Here is a 19,214-nt window from a genome sequence, read left to right as displayed (position 1 = left end):
ATTTTATCTCCTCCAGATGACCCGTTTTACTGCTTATTCTCTTACGGATGGTTTATCCCCATATGTACAAGATACTAAACAGCCTTTGCGTTAGACATCCAGGAATAAGAGATCGCGTCGTGGGGAACAGCGTTTGTTGAAGGCGAAATGTCTGCTGACGCATCATACCGATGCTGCGTGTTCTGGAACTGGGTCGGCGAACTGGTAGGAACTACGAACGAGGTGTCCCGCGATCTCCCTAGTCCAGTAAGCTGATAGAGTAATTTTTATCAAGAAAACATTAGGAGGAGACAAAGTTTAGAAGCGAATAAGATAGCTTGATTTTGCTCTGCCCTACCACTTTTAATACTGTGCAGACGACTGGATTAGGGCCAGCACACATTGCATACGGACGCGGCAAAGCGCCTTCTCCGTGTCACCTCTCAGGGCCACAACCAACACAAAAAGACTCCCTAGCACCGCCACGAAGCATCAGCGAACATTTTCTCTACGACAAAAGTTGTTCCGCGTGACGTAATTGGTCGCCTTTGATACAAAGACCTTAAAATAAGCGAGCTGTTAACAGCCAATGCCATCTCTCGATTCTCAACCGGTTTATTTTATAGTCTTTCCAGTCCCCATCTCAGGTTATCGTGGAGCGTATGAATGTCGTCATATTTCTTTTATGTTTTCCATCATTCCTTTCTTCCTCCTATATTCCTGGAAATGTTCGTTCAAATGTTCATATGTGTGTGAAGGCGGGAGGAGCCCCAAACCGCGCGACCACTCTGCGCGGCAATGTTCGTACAATGTAACTAAATGAAGGATTGTTTTTACTGTGCTATACGCGTTTCGCTTTTTTTTTTAATTTGTAAAGAATCTTCTGTAACCTGTAATATTGTTTGTTTCTGTATGTAATTTTTGCATAGTATAATAATTACAGATTTGTTACTACGTTACCGTTTTTTGTCGTTGTGCTCTTCTTGTTAGTTGACAAACAACTTTTCGTAGCACAGTTTCCGGCGTTTTATGAAAATGTTTAGACTTAACACTTCACCTCATGTAGTTGAATATTGTTTTGTGTACGTGGGCGTTCGCGTGTGCTGTGGCCTTTTTTAAATTTTTCTTATGTTGTCTGGGTTTACTACATACCTCTACTTCTTGTTGTTCTTTCAGTCGCTAACGTTATAAGTCAGTTGTTACTTATATCAGTTTGGTCATTTATTACTTGTCGGTTGCGGCTGTTTTTATGTGAGTTTACCTATATTGTTAGGAATCACCGGCCGAAATTTCAAAACTAGGTAAAAGAACACACAACAAGCTGGAAACATGGAAATAAGAAATATCCATTCTACCATTGCTCCACACCTAATAAAGCATGGAAATGAAACGTCTAACATGGAGCGCTCTCTCCCCCTATCTCTCTCTCTCTCTCTCTCTCTCTCTCTCTCTCTCTCTCTCTCTCTCTCTCTCTCTCTCACACACACACACACACACACACACACACACACACACACAACGACAATCAAAACACAATAAACACTGAAGGTAAAGCGTTAACTCTACCCCTAAAACGCCGAAAACCGGACATCCAAGTACAACCCCAGAACGCCACACACATGCACTAGTACCATCACAAACCTTCAGTAGAAACAAATAGCAATTTAAACTCAATGAATTTTGCTAGAAAAATTGTTACTCACCTAACAAAAGAATAACAAAGAACTATAAAATAAAAGGCGGCCGGGGTGGCCGAGCGGTTCTAGCGCGCTACAGTCTGGAACCGCGCGACCACTACGGTCGCAGGTTCGAATCCTGCCTCGGGCACGGATGTCTGTGATGTCCTTAGGTTAGTTAGGTTTAAGTAGTTCTAAGATCTAGGGGTCTGATGACCTCAGATCTTAAGTCCCATAGTGCTCAGAGCCATTTATACCATTTTTTTGTAAAATAAAAGTAAATCTGTAATTCTTGTATGAGGGAAGTACTACATACAAACATGTATTACAGTCTATTGAATATGCTCCCCAAATAATAAGAACGGAAACCCGAATGAAAGAACAAGAACAGCCTTTTATCTAGTTTCATAGACGGACCACAGCCCAAATCTATGCATATAATGTGATCAGAAACGGTTTGAAATGCTTGGGAGCGTATTGCAGGGTTTTCTGTGCTGAGAAATAACTGTTAAGAAAAAAATTCGATAAATCAATCCGTTTCCGGGTTAATTAGAATTGAAAGCCTGTCACAGGCTGTTGCACGCGCAAATTCAAGCGTCCCACTAGAGACGCTGTCAGCGAAAGTGTTGGTCGTTAGCTTTCCTCAAACCGAAAAGAGAGCGATACAAAAATTGAGCTTATGCCGGTAGTAAAGATTAAACCCGAGGCCATCCGCGCTACCCCAGCAGCTGACACTACTAACACTAATTGTATCGCACGCGCGATCGCCTGATTGTCTAATAACTTCAAAGAAAATTAACTCTGAAATAGCGCAACGTATTGAATTTTTTAAGTAACAGTTTGTTCCCAGCACAGCTCACACTGCAAAAGCCATACGAGCTTTGCAGACCGTTTCCGACAATCATGTACATGTATGTGGAATAACATCCAGCCGACGATTAGCTCGTGAGTGACGGATCAAAAGCTTGGATTAGCAAAGGATTGGGAAGTAAATCGGCCGTGCCGTTTGAAGGGAACCATCGAAGCATTCGTCTCAAGCGATCAGGAGAAATTTCAGGAAACCTAAACCCGAATGGCGGGAATGTGAATGGCACTTTCGTCCTCCCAAAACCGAGTCTATTGTGTTTACCTCAGCGACTGCCTCAACCACCTCAAACGGTAAGAAGCTGTGTTAGTACACCACCCTCTCCCTCGCCCCCTTAATAATTCTCATGGTCCCTGGCTGAGATTAATTAATAGCCCGTAACTCATTGATTACTTCCACCGGCTGTGCCTGTACGGCTTCTTGAGCTAAATTAATAATAGACAGTCGCCATATCTCTAATAACGTTATTCGAAGATTTCTCGATAGAGTATTGACAAAAAGCTGAGCTGTGAATGGAAAGGCATCGACTCGGTACTGCCTCCTGCGTGACCAGTTATATTGTGGCTGTGGGTCGGTTCCAGCGCTGCAAGATGGGTGCAGATAACAACAGAAAATCTGTTATTTAGGACTAGTCATGCAAACTAGTTTATACGTAGTGGAAAACTAGTGGAAACAACGTTATTTCCGAATCATTTCCAGTGCACAATCTATTATGACAAAAAACCTACTAGTGCATACTCTGAGGCGCCAAAGAAACTGGTATAGGCATGAAACTTCCTGGCAGATTAAAACTGTGTGCCCGAACGAGACTCGAACTCGGGACCTTTGCCTTTCGCGGGCAAGTGCTCTACCATCTGAGCTACCGAAGCACGACTCACGCCCGGTGCTCACAGCTTTACTTCTGCCAGTATCTCGACCCCTACCTTCCAAAGGTCCCGAGCTCGAGTCTCGGTCGGGCACACAGTTTTAATCTGCCAGGAAGTTTCATATCAGCTCACACTCCGCTGCAGAGTGAAAATCTCATTCTGGTATATGCATGCTTATTCAAATACAGAGATATGTAAACAGGTACAACACGGCCCTGCGGTCGGCAACGCCTGTGTGTGTGTGTGTGTGTGTGTGTGTGCCACAATTGTTACATCGGTTACTGCTGCTACAACGGCAGGTTATCAAGATTTAATTTAGTTTAAACGCGGTGTTATAGGCGGCGCCCGATCGATGCGACACAGCATCTCCGAGGTAGCGATGACGTGGAGAATTTCCCGTACGACCATTTCACGAGTGTAGCGTGAATATCAGGAATCCGGTAAAACATCAAATCTCCGACATCACTGCGGACGGAAAAAGATCCTACAAGAACGGTACCAACGACGACTGAAGAGAATCGTTGAACGAGACAGAAGTGCAACCCTTCCCCAAATTGCCGCAGATTTAATGCTGGACCATCAGCTAGTGTCAGCTTGCGAACTATTCACCGAAGCATCATCGATATGGGCTTTCGGAGCCGAAGGCCCACTCGTATAACCTTGATGACTGCACGACACAAATCTTTACGCCTCGCCTCAGCCCATCAACACCGACATTGGACTGTTGATGACTGGAAACATGTTGCCTGGTCGGACGAGTCTCTTTTCAAATTGTATCGAATGAATAGACGCGTACGGCTATGGAGACAACCTCATGAGTCCATGGACCCTGCATGTCAGAAGGCGACTGTTCAAGCTGGTGAAGGCTCTGTAACGGTGTGGGGTGTATGCAGTTGGAGTCACCTAACAGGTGACACGTACGTAAGCATCCTGTCTGATCACCTGCATCCGTTCATATCCATTGTGCATCCCGACGGACTTGGGCAATTCCAGCAGGATAATGCGACACTCCACATGTCTATAATTGCTACAGAGTGGCTCCAGATTTGAAACACTTGCCTTGGCCACCGAACTCCCCACACATGAAATTTATTTAGCATACGTGGGATGCCTTGCAACATGGTGTTGACAAGAGTGAAAGGGTCCTGTGTCCCCTTACATTATCATTTTATTTGCTTTCCAATGATACGCAACTCTCTGGCTTGCGTGAGTGAATGAATGTGGGTGTGTTTCATTTTGGTATACGGTGCTTGTAGTTTTCAGGTAGGCAAAGAGGTTTGCTACCCTTGTGTGAAAGTCACCGGTGTTAGGTTGGTGGTGGAAGCATCATCTGTGTGTTTTCCTGGCCACGGGGTCGCGTGGGAGACGTTGGAATGTGTGAGACGGTCAGTTTGCTTCCAGCTCGCCGAGGGTCTGCAGCCGAAGCCTCTTCGAAGAAGGGTGACGACTCAACCCCGTGGCGCGTTGTCTCATAGGAAGAGGGGAGGTTTTAGCTTTTGGTCTCGCGTTTCATTTATAAAGATTCATTTGCTGAGTCGTACCAAGGAATGAAAGGCTTTTTCCGACTTTCAGTTTGATTCCTAATGCAGACGCGACTTTGATCCGTAAGAAGAACGTAGCACAAAGCTGTTGTGTATGTTGAAGCGCCCTCGGGTCAGTGTGAATATTCGTGTACCTGCAACTGCGTGTGTATGCATTCTAATCTTTTCGAATATTGGTAATTTTTGCTTCTTTGAGACTTTTCGTTGACTCATTACTTTATGTCCGGTGGAAACCATCCAGCCGGCCGAAATGGCCGTGTGGTTAAAGGCGCTGCAGTCTGGAACCGCAAGACCGCTATGGTCGCAGGTTCGAATCCTGCCTCGGGCATGGATTTTGTGATGTCCTTATGTTAGTTGGGTTTAAGTAGTTGTAAGTTCTGGGGGACTGATGACCATAGATGTTAAGTCCCATAGTGCTCAGAGCCATTTTAACCATTTTTACAAAATGCACGCATGCGCATCGAGGTCTGTTCCTTTACTGTGTGCAGTGGCGCCGCGTTATCGTATTTTTTTTTGCGGGGGAAGATCGAAGGTCGGATACTTTTTAGACAGACCTCGTACAATGTTGGTGACTACTCTGAAGGACAAAAAAATGGCTTTGAGCACTATGCTACTTCACTTTTGAGGTCATCAGTCCCCTAGAACTTAGAACTACTTAAGCCTAATTAACCTAAGGACATCACACACATCCATGACCGAGGCAGGATTCGAACCTGCGACCGTAGCGGTCGCGCGGTTTCAGACTGTAGCGCCTAGAACCGCTCGGCTACTGCAGCCGGCACTCTGAAGGACAGTAAAACTGTAGTGTTGGCAGAAGAGCCAACACTGTGTTGCAAGAGGAGGCCGAAATGCACGCGTCAACTCACGCAGGTGCTTAGGTCTGAAACAGGATACGTAATTAATGCTATAAAGAAAAGTATGTAGCTCCTGGAATACTTAACTTTGATCCATCATATGTATACAGCATTCTTGATGATACAAGTGAGACTCTCTCTAGATATGGTTAATGGCGCCTTGCTAGGTCGTAGCCATGGACTTAGCTGAAGGCTGCTCTAACTGTCTCTCGGCAAATGAGAGAAAGGCTTCGTCAGTGTAGTCGCTAGCAAAGTCGTCGTACAACCGGGGCCGAGTGCTAGTAAGTCTCTCAAGACCTGCCGTGTGGTGCCGCTCGGTCTGCAATTACTGACAGTGGCGACACGCGGGTCCGACATGTACAAATGGACCGCGGCCGATTTAAAGCTACCACCTAGCAAGTGTGGTGTCTGGCGGTGACACCACAAAAACTTTGAAACATGTATCGGTTTAGTATAACTTGTATATAAATAGTTGCCAATATCGAAGTTCCAACCTTCGTATATCTACAAATACGTAACACTGCCTCCTTAGCACACTTGTAACTGTGATCCCATCACTGCAGAGTACAGCAGAAAAGCGACATTCCGAGAGTGGTGGATGCTCTTGACTGCCCCAGCATCCCCTGCTTCGCGAATCTCCCCGATGGCTGGTAATTAATCAAACCGGGCAGCGCCCCGACGTGTCCCCGCGCTTCTCAACTTATCTCTCTCTCTATTTTCTCCCGTCCTTTCGCGACCGACCTCGTGAGACCTCATATTCCACAGCGTCGCCTTGCCGGTATAGGAAACTCATTAAGCCGGCCTTGGCGCGTCGCTACGCGGTGCCCCGTTTCGCCACCACCGTCTTTCTGCCCCTGCCAGCGCCTTTACGACCCACTCCGGCAGATTTCCTTTTTTTCGAGCGCCTTATTCATCTGTGCCTCCCTCTCTCCCTCCCCTTTACCCTCCAGCAATATGAGGCGCCACTAAAGTCGCCTTTGTTCGCAGCCAGTGTGTATCGCAGAGGCTTCCACTGGTGATGTTGGGGTTCTATGACTGACCCAGTACAGCGATGGAGTCGTTAAGGCCAACAGATCGTCCGCGGGTTTGTCACCCCTGAGCGGCGCCCCCGCGGCTTATCCTGTTCCGCATTTCCTTCCACCCCCAACCCTTTCTAATTCCTCCAACTTCCACATCACCCCTCTCCACAACCCCTTCATCTCGCTCCGTCATACCGCGAAACGCGTCTACTGCTGCTGCTGCTGGAAAAGTTGTTCTTTCCGGCACTGCTACTTGGGCGTGTTTTTCCTGCCAGAGTACTTGAGGGGCCGCGCGCGCTGAAAGTTGCCCCTCAACTTGGAGGCAGTTAGGAGCGGAAGGACTGTCACATCGGCGCACCGTCAGGAGGCAAGTTCCGCGCCCGTGGCTGCGACTGCTTGTTAACGGGAATTCAATGGAGGCGGGCTGCGCTAGGTAGTGCTGCGGCGAAAGAGTCGCAAGTAGTTAAGAGCCGGAGACTGCGGCAGCTCCTAATTAATCCTCCGGTATCGGCCCGGCGCTCAGTAAACAGACGCCGATTCAAAGTTGAGCACCTTTTCTATCTTGCCCTATTTATCTGTGGCGGATAAATTAGGAAGGAAATAACAATTTTATTTTGGTCCAGCGCAGCCGTGGTTTGGACATCAACGACATTTTTCCTGCTGATGGTACGTGGTAACCCAAACTAGAGTACATCGTATCTTCCACGACGTTCACCGAGTCAAATTCCATTGCAGATGATGATGATGATGTTTGGTTTGTGGGGCGCTCAACTGCGTGGTTATCAGCGCCCGTACAACTACCCAATCTTTGCTCAGTTCAATTTCGCCACTTTCCGGGATGATGATGAAATGATGAGGACAACACAAACACCCAGTCATCTCGAGGCAGGCGAAAATCCCTGACCCCGCCGGGAGTCGAACCCGGGACCCCGTGCTCGGGAAACGAGAACGCTACCGCGAGACCACGAGCGGCGGACAAATTCCATTGCATGCCATGCTAAATCGCTCTGTGGAACTTTAGGACGAAAGTAGCTTTCACAATGAGTCACTGCTAAGTAATCTAGTTCCTTCACGCCTGGACAATTCGTAGCAAGAAATTGTACGGTAAACTACAGAAGGTCTCACCAATTGCGACATGGTCGCGTATACAAACAGTGATCCAATACCGTCAAATGTTTTTTATTCCAGTCTTTGATCACAATATGAATTCTTTAGACGATGACCGGTTTCAGTCCGTAATGACCATTCTCAGATCCTCAGATCTTTTATCACTTTAGGACATGGCGAAAAAAAATCTGACAAGGGAACCTCCCCATCGCACCCCCCTCAGATTTAGTTATAAGTTGGCACAGTGGATAGGCCTTGAAAACACAGATCAATCGAGAAAACAGGAAGAATTTGTATGGAACTTTAAAAAATATAAGTAAAATATACAAACTGAGTAATCCAAGCGCAAGATAGGAAACATCAAGGACGGTATGAGTTCAGGAGCGCCGTGGTCCCGTGGTTAGCGTGAGCAGCTGCGGGACGAGAGGCCCTTGTTTCAACTCTTCCTTCGAGTGAAAACTTTTAATATTTATTTTCAGACAAATTCGGTGTTCAGGCACTCACACATAATCAACTTCGCTCTCCAAAATTCCAGGACATGTTCAGATTTGCTTGGAGATATGCAGGATTTGACGGTCTACACACGGAAAAATTTGAAAACGTTAAAAACAGAGAAAACTGTGCGACTGTGAAACTGTTGCATTCATTTATTGCAGTTTATGTAACACACACTTATGTTTTCATAATTTTTTTTTGGAGTGATTATCAGATACACAAGAAAACCTAAATCGGGCAAGGTAGAAGAATCTTTTCACCCATTCTTGGTGTGCAAGTTAGGTGGGTCGACAACATATTCCTGTCATGTGACGCACATGCCGTCACCAGTGTCGTATAGAATATATCAGACGTGTTTTCCTGGATCAAATGTTTTCGGTTCCCATTGAAGAGGCACGTCCTTTCGTGTACTAATCTCACGGTTTTGCAGTGCGGTCGCAAAACACAGACACTAAACTTATTACAGTGAACAGAGACGTCTATGAACGAACGGCAGATCACAACTTTGCAAAAATAAAACAAGTAAACTTTTCGCTCGAGGGAGGACTTGAACCAAGGACCTCTGACTCCGCAGCTGCTCACGTTAACCACGGGACCACGGCGCTCCTGTGCTCGCGTCATTCTTGAAGTTGCTTATGTTGCCTATGGACTACTCATTTTGTATATTTTGCTAATTTTTTCATAGTTCCACACAACTTCTTCCTGTTTTCTCGATTTGTCTGTGTTCAGTTTTTCAGTGCCACTGTGCCAACTTATAACTAAATCTGAGGGGGGTGAGATGGAGAGGTTCCCTTGTGAGGATCTGAGGATGGTCATTACAGACTAAAACCGGTCACCGTTTAAGAATTCATATCGTGATCAAAGACTGGAATAAAAAACATTTGATACTACAGAAGGTGACTGAAAGAAATATGCAATCGGACGAACAGAAAAGACGTTTTCATTCGAAGCGAGTAATTACAGTGAAGACACCCCGATTTGTCATGCTGCCCAGGACATTAAAAACGCCCGACAAACTTCTTAAAAGGTGCGTGATATCACCACGGACGGCGATGGACAGTCTGAAACGTGCTACGATGCTGTCCCCAAGATACACTATGTGATAGAAAGTATCCGGACATCTCCAAAAATCATACATTTTTCATATTAGGTCCGTTGTGCTGCTACCTACTGCCAGGTACCCGATATTAGCGACCTCAGTAGTCATTAGACATCGTGAGAGAGCAGAATGGGCCGCTCTGCCGAACTCACGGACTTGAAAGAGGTCAGATGATTGGTGTCACTTGTGTCACACGTCTGTACGCGAGATTTCCACACTCGTAAACATCCCGAGGTCCACTGTATATGGGATAGTGAAGTGGAAACGTGAAGGGACACGTACAGCACAAAACAGTACAGGCCGACCTCGTCTGTTGACTGACAGAGACCACCGACATTTGAAGTGGGTCGTAATGTGTAATAGGCAGACATCTATCCAGACCATCACACAGGAATTCCAAACTGCATGAGGATCCACTGCGAGTACTACGACAGTTAGGCACCTTCTTGCTTCCCACTGTTGAAGAGCAATTCGGGGATGGCGATTGCATCTTTCAACACGATCGAACACCTGTTCATAACGCACAACCTGTGGCGGAGTAGTTACACGTCAATAACATCTTTGTAATGGACTGGCCTGCACGGAGTTCTGACATGAATCCTATAGAACACCTTTGGGATGAAACTTCCTGGCAGATTAAAACTGTGTGCCCGACCGAGACTCGAACTCGGGACCTTTGCCTTTCGCGGGCAAGTGCTCTACCAACTGAGCTACCGAAGCACGACTCACGCCCGGTACTCACAGCTTTACTTCTGCCAGTATCTCGTCTCCTACCTTCCAAGATATTGGCAGAAGTAAAGCTGTGAGTACCGGGCGTGAGTCGTGCTTCGGTAGCTCAGATGGTAGAGCACTTGCCCGCGAAAGGCAAAGGTCCCGAGTTCGAGTCTCGGTCGGGCACACAGTTTTAATCTGCCAGGAAGTTTCATATCAGCGCACACTCCGCTGCAGAGTGAAAATCTCATTCTGGAATCTCATTCTAGCACCTTTGGGATGTTTTGGAACGCCGACTGCGTGCCAGGCCTCACCGACCGATATCGATACCTCTGCTCAATGCAGCGCTCCGTGAAGAAAGGGCTGTCATTTCCCAAGAAACCTTCCAGCACAAGATCGAACTTACGCCTGCGAGAGTGGAAACTGTCATCAAGGCCAATGGTGGGACAACACGCTATTGAATTCCAGCATTACCGAGGAGGGCGCCACGAACTTTTAAGTCATTTCCAGCGAGGTGTCAGGGTACTTTTGATCACATAGTGTATGTTACTTGCCAGTGACACATGATACGGAAGTTACTTTCGCTCTTATGTTTTCCGCACCAATGCATACGCGTTCAATGAACAGAAGTACTGCTGTTATAGCGGATCGGATAAAGTGACATAAAGACACTAATCATTAAAAGTTTAGTTTACGATAATGACGACGAATAAATTACACTTTTGTAACGAATTTGGAGTAATACAGGGCCCTATAATCAGACAGAGATTCAAAGTTCCACATCATTCTTGTTTAGTTTTGATGAATAAATTAGGGAGTGAAAAATAAATTTTAGTATCAGTAGACTGGTCACCAAGTCTCTGTGAAGAACGGTCGGAGCGTTCTACCAGTCGCCCAATTCTTCAATGACATATATCCACTCCTTGGTCACAGAGTCATTCGATAACCGCTAAGTGAACGTTCTCATCATCGTAAAATCCCCGATTGCTGCGATTCATTTCCTGACAAGGGAAACTCCCTGCGGCATCCGGCTGCGATTTAGTGGAAAGAAGGCACAGTGGATAGCCTGTCAAAACTGAATACAGATCAATCATGAAAGCAGCAAGAAGATGTACTGAACTGTGAAAAATCAAAACAGTGAACGGCTCAAGCTCAAGATGTACAACATCCAGGGGATTTTGTACCCACAGTGCCGTGGTTATGTGGTCACAGTGTTGAACTGAGAAGGGGGAGATCCCGTGTTCAAATCACCCTCCCCCCCATATGTATATCTATTATTTACAAAGTTACGAAATGTTTCCTGGTATTTGACGTGTCTGTTCGCTGTATTCAAATTTGTGTCCGTGGTGTGGCGTGTGATTCAATTGCAACAATGATCCGTAAGGAACGGACCTCCATATGAACTTTGCGTTCCGTATCGGAAGTTTCGAATACACTTCCTTTTACTTTTTGTTTTCATTTCTGTGAGAGATCCATACGTCATCTCGCCTTCTCTCATTGTTCATTGCATTTACTTGCGGCGGTAAGAAATTGTTACCGAATGACTCAATTGTATAAGCAATGTATAGTATGACAACTGCCAAGACTACAGAAGGAGAACAGACACATCAGTGACCCCACAGAAGGTTCGCAATTTTGTGAAAAAAATTATGGTGCAGGGGGAAGATTTGAACACAGTTTTCAAATGGCTGTAAGCACTATGGGACTTAACATCTGAGGGCATCAGTCCCCTAGCCTTAGAACTACTTAAACCTAGCTATCCTAAGGACATTACACACATCCATGCAGGCAGGATTCGAACCTGCGACCGTAGCACCAGCGCGGTTCCTGACTGAAGTGCCTAGAACCACTCGGCCACAGCGGCCGGCACACAGTTTTCGTGCTTTGTAGTCCTACACGGTGATCACACGACCACGACGCCGTGGTTCTTCCATTGCGCTCGATGTTGTACGTTTTCACCTTAGACCGTTCACTGTTTCTATTTTGCTTGCTGTTTGACAGTTCATACACCTTCTTCCTGTTTTCATGCATGATCTGTGTTCAGTTTTTGACGTGCTATCCACAGGGCCTCTTACCACTAACACTAAACACGAAAATCACCACTGCACACTGGTGGCCGATACAATACATACCCGTCGATGGTGTGTACATCTACCAAGTTACACTGGCGTCCGACCATGTGTTTGGGTCTTTCACTTTCTTTGTTACGCAGCGTATTTACCAACAACTCATACGAGTGAGTCTTCCATGAGGCCTACCATGACATCTGGGCACACATGTTACACGGAGTTAAGAAGCTCAGGTCATATGGATGACCATCTGACGCAGCCGCGCCTGGACCAGTATGGCATTTCAAAAATGTAGCAACTGTGGTGGTGGTGGTGGTGGAGATGGTGGTAGATGACGTAATATGATGGTGGTAGATGATGTAATATGATGGTGATAAACCGCGCGGAGCGGCCGCGTGATTTGAGGCGCGGCCCATCCCGCCGGAGGTTCGAGTCCTCCCTCGTGCATGTATGTGTGTGTGTGTGTGTGTGTGTGTGTGTGTGTGTGTATGTATGTGTGTGTGTGTGTGTGTTCGTAGCGTAAGTTAATTTCAGTCGTGTGTAACTCTAGGGACCGATAGCCTCAGCAGATTGGTCCGTTAGGAATTCACACACAGATTTTTTGTGATAATGATGTAATAATGATGTGATATGATGATGATGATGATGATGATGATGATGACGCTGCTATAATTTGAAAATGCTAGAAAATGCATTTCATTCAAAAAAGATGTAGGTTAGAAATCCCTCTCTCGACGATACCTTACATTGTACAGAATGAGCCGTCTGTCATTTCTAAGTTAAGTGTTAGACCAGCTACCGAAAACCAAGTGGAGGTATACATGTGGAGATACGCAGTTGAAAGAAACATACTTCACAATAGAATGGCTTGCAAAGACGTGTGAATAAAATCTTTTCCGATTGTGCAGTAAGAGCCCCTATAGCATAACATTTTCATGTTTAGTGGATGCGGTAGAGAATGTATCTGTGGTGTTCTTTTGTCTCAGTTTCGTCATAATGCGGCTGGGACGAAGGGGGGTGGAAGCTTCGGAAGAGAAAAGTGGTGGGGAGGGGTGGGGTGGGGGGTAATCGCGTCGTAGAAGAAAGGTGGAGTTAAGTCCGCTGAGGCAAGGAAAACTTTAATGCCACCCCCACCCCCTGCACCTGTCAGGGCCCGCGTATGATGAGATGACTTCCCGCCGAAAGGAAAGCAATTTTCCTCTAACTAGATGGCGCGCCGACAGTCGATCGCCAGTTCTCCCTCCCCCCCCCCCCACTCATCCCCACAACCTCCGCCGTGCTCGCGCCTTCTGCTCGGATTCGCGAATTTAGCCGCTCGGAGCCTCGTCCGCCGCAGAAAAGAAGGGACGTGTCGCTAAGGAGGAATCTGATAACGCACAAAAGAAGCGGAAACCTTATCCCATTAACCCGCGCCCTAAACGCCGGCGAAGCTGCGGAAGAAACGCGCGAAGAAAGTGCCGTGATGAGGCGGCGGCGGGTTCGTTATCTGGAATTTTCCGGCGGCCAACCAGGCAGCGAGCGAGGCCGCTGCAGGGTCTTCCCGAGTGGCCTTGTTGTGCGCTCACAGTACATGAGCTGTATCTACAACGTGGATTAACACATACAGATCAAGTGCTACGGCAAAGTAAAAAAAAAAATCCTCCAAAACTGCTTGCATTAATCTACGTGCACCCGTGCTTGACAGAGCCTATTCTTGTCAATATTAGCGGTTTTCAGTCGTTCTACATTGACACGTTAAGTCAGCAAAAATAACAAGTCTATACTGCTGATATTTGTTCTATAAGCATACGGCTATTTACAATTTGTACAGAAACCAGATGGCAGTTATAAGAGTCGAGGGGCATGAAAGGGAAGCAGTGGTTGGGAAGGGAGTGAGACAGGGTTGTAGCCTCTCCCCGATGCTACTCAATCTGTATATTGAGCAAGCAGTAAAGGAAACGAAAGAAAAGTTCGGAGTAGGTATTAAAATCCATGGAGAAGAAATAAAAACTTTGAGGTTCGCCGATGAGATTGTAATTCTGTCGGAGACAGCAAAGCACTTGGAAGAGCAGTTGAACAGAATGGACAGTGTCTTGAAAGGATGGTATAAGATGAACATCAACAAAAGCAAAACGAGGATAATGGAATGTAGTCGAATTAAGTCGGGTGATGCTGAGGGAATTAGATTAGGAAATGAGACACTTACAGTAGTAAAGGAGTTTTGCTATTTGGGGAGCAAAATAACTGATGATGGTCGAAGTAGAGGGGATATAAAATTTAGACCGGCAATCGCAAGGAAAGCGTTTCTGAAGAAGAGAAATTTGTTAACATCGAGTATAGACTTAAATGTCAGGAAATTGTTTCTGAAAGTATTTGTATGGAGTGTAGCCATGTATGGAAGTGAAACATGGACGGTAAATAGTTTGGACAAGAAGAGAATAGAAGCTTTCGAGATGTGGTGCTACAGAAGAATGCTGAAGATTAGATGGGTAGATCACATAACTAATGAGGAGGTATTGAGTAGAATTTGGGAGAAGAGTAGTTTGTGGCACAACTTTAGTAGAAGTTGGTAGGACATATTCTGAAGCATCAAGGGACCACCAAATTTAGTATTGGAGGTCAGCGTGGAGGGTAAAAATCGTAGAGGGAGACCAAGAGATGAATACATTAAGCAGCTTCAAGGTGATGCAGGTTGCAGTAGGTACTGGGAGATGAAGAAGCTTGCACAGGATAGAGTAGCATGGAGAGCTGCATCAAACTAGTCTCAAGACTGAAGACAACAACAACAACATTTCGTCTTTAATTCCACCCTTGAACCTTTCTTTCATTTCCGTCATTGCTTCTTCTGTACGCAGATTGAACAGTTGGGGTGAAAGACTACTTCCCTTTGTTACACCCTTTTTAATCCCAGCACTTTGTTGTTGGGTCTTCCATTCTTATTGTTCCCTCTTGGTTCGTGTTACCCTATGACCTACTCCTAATTTTCTAAGAATTTCCAGCATCTTGCACCATATGAAATTGACTAACGCTTTCTCCAGGTCGATAAATCATATGATCCGGTATAGCAGTGCCGGTGTTATTCTGATGATGATGCACTGTGGCGACCACAGCCGTTACTAAACCATCACCTGTAGAAAGGAATGACGATAGCGAAAATACACTCCTGGAAATGGAAAAAGAACACATTGACACCGGTGTGTCAGACCCACCATACTTGCTCCGGACACTGCGAGAGGGCTGTACAAGCAATGATCACACGCACGGCACAGCGGACACACCAGGAACCGCGGTGTTGTCCGTCGAATGGCGCTAGCTGCGCAGCATTTGTGCACCGCCGCCGTCAGTGTCAGCCAGTTTGCCGTGGCATACGGAGCTCCATCGCAGTCTTTAACACTGGTAGCATGCCGCGACAGCGTGGACGTGAACCGTATGTGCAGTTGACGGACTTTGAGCGAGGGCGTATAGTGGGCATGCGGGAGGCCGGGTGGACGTACCGCCGAATTGCTCAACACGTGGGGCGTAAGGTCTCCACAGTACATCGATGTTGTCGCCAGTGGTCGGCGGAAGGTGCACGTGCCCGTCGACCTGGGACCGGACCGCAGCGACGCACGGATGCACGCCAAGACCGTAGGATCCTACGCAGTGCCGTAGGGGACCGCACCGCCACTTCCCAGCAAATTAGGGACACTGTTGCTCCTGTGGTATCGGCGAGAACCATTCGCAACCGTCTCCATGAAGCTGGGCTACGTTCCCGCACACCGTTAGGCCGTCTTCCGCTCACGCCCCAACATCGTGCAGCCCGCCTCCAGTGGTGTCGCGACAGGCGTGAACGGAGGGACGAATGGAGACGTGTCGTCTTCAGCGATGAGAGTCGCTTCTGCCTTGGTGCCAATGATGGTCGTATGCGTGTTTGGCGCCGTGCAGGTGAGCGCCACAATCAGGACTGCATACGACCGAGGCACACAGGGCCAACACCGGGCATCATGGTGTGGGGAGCGATCTCCTACACTGGCCGTACACCACTGGTGATCGTCGAGGGGACACTGAATAGTGCACGGTACATCCAAACCGTCATCGAACCCATCGTTCTACCATTCCTAGACCGGCAAGGGAACTTGCTGTTCCAACAGGACAATGCACGTCCGCATGTATCCCGTGCCACCCAACGTGCTCTAGAAGGCGTAAGTCAACTACCCTGGCCAGCAAGATCTCCGGATCTGTCCCTCATTGAGCATGTTTGGGACTGGATGAAGCGTCGTCTCACGCGGTCTGCACGTCCAGCACGAACGCTGGTCCAACTGAGGCGCCAGGTGGAAATGGCATGGCAAGCCGTTCCACAGGACTACATCCAGCATCTCTATGATCGTCTCCATGGGAGAATAGCAGCCTGCATTGCTGCGAAAGGTGGATATATACTGTACTAGTGCCGACATTGTGCATGCTCTGTTGCCTGTGTCTATGTGCCTGTGGTTCTGTCAGTGTGATCATGTGATGTATCTGACCCCAGGAATGTGTCAATAAAGTTTCCCCTTCCTGGGACAATGAATTCACGGTGTTCTTATTTCAATTTCCAGGAGTGTATGTGCTGGACCGGGACTCCAAACTGGATTTCCGACTTCTCGCGACTGGACTTGGACGCCCTACGGCCAGACCCAAACTTCCATATGTCGTCAACCATACGTCTACGATCTGTACTTGCATATCTATTACGTATATTCCCGTACAGATCATACGTTGAGAGGGAATATCCGGGTTCGACCCCCGGTCCGGCACAAACTTTTATCGTAGTCATTCTATTCTACAGCTGATAGTAATGATAATTTGCAGTTGCGAATTGATCTAAAGGGTTTAGTAGCGGCTGTGGTCGCCTCAGTGCATCGTCATCAGAGTAACACGGGCACTGCAATATCGTATTTATGTGTCAATGCTGGGCATGCGACTTTCAAGCACACCGTCTGATCTGTATGGGAATTTATATAATAGGTGTGCGAGTGCAGATCGTAGACGAATGGTTGACGGCATATGGAAGTTTGGGTTTGGACGTAAGTCGTGCACGGATAGCCGAAGTGGTTATGGCGACCGCTTGCGATAAGCGGGAAGTCCGGTTTCGGGTCCCGGACCGTCACGAATTTTCGTTGTCGTGATTCTATTCTACAGCTGATGGTAGACATTATTCGCAATTGCGGATTCATCAGAAATCCTATGATCGTGATCATTTTTGTTCAGTCTTGCTTCTGTCATCTGATCGTCATCTTCTTTCTTCTGCATATTATTTTTGTCAGTAACTTGGCTGCATGAGCACAGTGAGCTTAACGCTCACTATGCGGTGATTCTCGCACGAACTAATTTCCTTAAAGCAAAATCAGCAACAACGCACATATCAGACGTGAAGGCCAACAGGTCTCTTACATGTATCTCGATGAGTCTTGGTATCTCTTATCGATATCGTTAGTCCGCCCTGGTAGCTGAATGGTGAGCACGACGGAATGTCATGCCTAGAGTCCCAGGTTCGATTCCCGGCTGGGTCGTAAATTTTTTCCACTCATCATCATCATCATCATCATCATCATCATCATCATCATCATCATCATCCTCCATTATCATCATCATCATAATCATCTCATGCTCATCGACATGCAAGTCGCCGAAGTGGTGTCAAGTCGAAAGACGGTCTACTGACCATAGGCACAAGGCATTGCATTTCATCTTTTTTTTTCCTTTATTGATTTTCAATTCCCACCGAAGGGAGCGGGCTGGCAGCAGCTTAGTACGCTTCTCTACAGACTTTTATTTTAAAGAAACGGAAGAAGAAAAGAAACAAGAAAAACAGGCGATAAAACTGTGACGTCAAGTGTAAAATGACGGAAAAATGCGGAAAGTTAAAACAGAAAGCAAAAGGGGTTGGCAACGTTAATAAAAGACACAGGAATCAGACAAGTAACATAGTACACACACAATTAAAAAAACACGGCGACAGTCTGGTTTCTGTTCGCAAGAGATAAAAGGCACACCCAGCGACAGTATGATAGCCGTTCGCAACACTTCCCAAAAATCACAACACGGAACACTCACTGTAAAACACTCACTGTAGAACACTCACTGTAGAACACTCACTGTAGAACACTCACTGTAGAACACTCACTGTAGAACACTCACTGTAGAACACTCACTGTAGAACACTCACTGTAGAACACTCACTGTAGAACACTCACTGTAGAACACTCACTGTAGAACACTCACTGTAGAACACTCACTGTAGAACACTCACTGTAGAACACTCACTGTAGAACACTCACTGTAGAACACTCACTGTAGAACACTCACTGTAGAACACTCACTGTAGAACACTCACTGTAGAACACTCACTGTAGAACACTCACTGTAGAACACTGCACGAAAGTGGCGGCACAAAGATGACACTCCCGAGCCAAAGGCAGATGGAGAGGGGGGGGGGGACCTGGAGGAGGGGGAAGAACAAGGAGGGAGGAAGGGATAAAACGAAAAAGGCGGGGGGGGGGGAAGCAAGGAGGGAGAGGACTAATAAAGGGGGAGAAGGGCAGACGCGAGAGGGAATGAGAGGAGGCAGAGGAGGGAAATGTTAAAGGATTCGGTGGTTCATTTCATCGACATCGTTATGTTAATATACATATCTCAGTCACTGCACAGCACGTGGCAGTTGGTATATTCTACCAAAAATAATGACTCACTGTAGTATTGCACTGAAGTATTGAGCGGGGGGAAAATTACTGTCTATACAGGGTGGTCCACTGATCGTGACCGTGCCAAATATCTCACGAAATAAGCATCAAACGAAAAAACTCCAAAGAACGAAACTCGTCTACCTTGAAGGGGAAACCAGATGGCGCTATGGTTGGCCCGCTAGATGGCGCTACCATAGGTTCAAAAAAATGTTGAAATGTATGTGAAATCTTATGGGACTTAACTGCTAAGGTC

The sequence above is a fragment of the Schistocerca cancellata genome, chromosome 12 (assembly GCF_023864275.1).
Source record: "Schistocerca cancellata isolate TAMUIC-IGC-003103 chromosome 12, iqSchCanc2.1, whole genome shotgun sequence".
In the NCBI taxonomy this organism is placed as follows: Eukaryota; Metazoa; Arthropoda; class Insecta; order Orthoptera; family Acrididae; genus Schistocerca; species Schistocerca cancellata.
The sequence above is the reverse complement of the archived record's forward strand: the minus strand, read 5'-3'. Positions refer to the sequence as shown.